This window comes from Nilaparvata lugens, chromosome 9 (assembly GCF_014356525.2).
Source record: "Nilaparvata lugens isolate BPH chromosome 9, ASM1435652v1, whole genome shotgun sequence".
Taxonomy (NCBI): Eukaryota; Metazoa; Arthropoda; class Insecta; order Hemiptera; family Delphacidae; genus Nilaparvata; species Nilaparvata lugens.
In genome coordinates this window covers 7,843,988-7,844,362 of record NC_052512.1, presented here as the reverse complement: position 1 = coordinate 7,844,362, position 375 = coordinate 7,843,988, and positions in this window count along the sequence as shown.

Here is a 375-nt window from a genome sequence, read left to right as displayed (position 1 = left end):
GTATTGCCTCTTGATGTTCAGTGAGAATAGAAAGCTTCAGAGTAATTCGCTCACTATATGTGATAATATTGGTATTATTTGTTAATATTTGAACTGAATGTGCAACAAATTAATCTACTTTCAGCTTGAAAATTTTCAACTTATCAGGAGTATAGTGTTATCATATGGTATCTCAGGTAGGCCCACCCTTTTATTTTTTCTTGTTCACGTGATCTGATGATATTCATTCCATTATCAAGTGTTTAAATGATAAAGAGTGTTGAAACAAGATAAAACACAAGAAAAGCTATGAAAATAAATTTTGAATCTTCATTTTTCACAAAATAAGGATAAGATGAAGGAGTCGGACACATAATATATCATGAAACTTCGTTG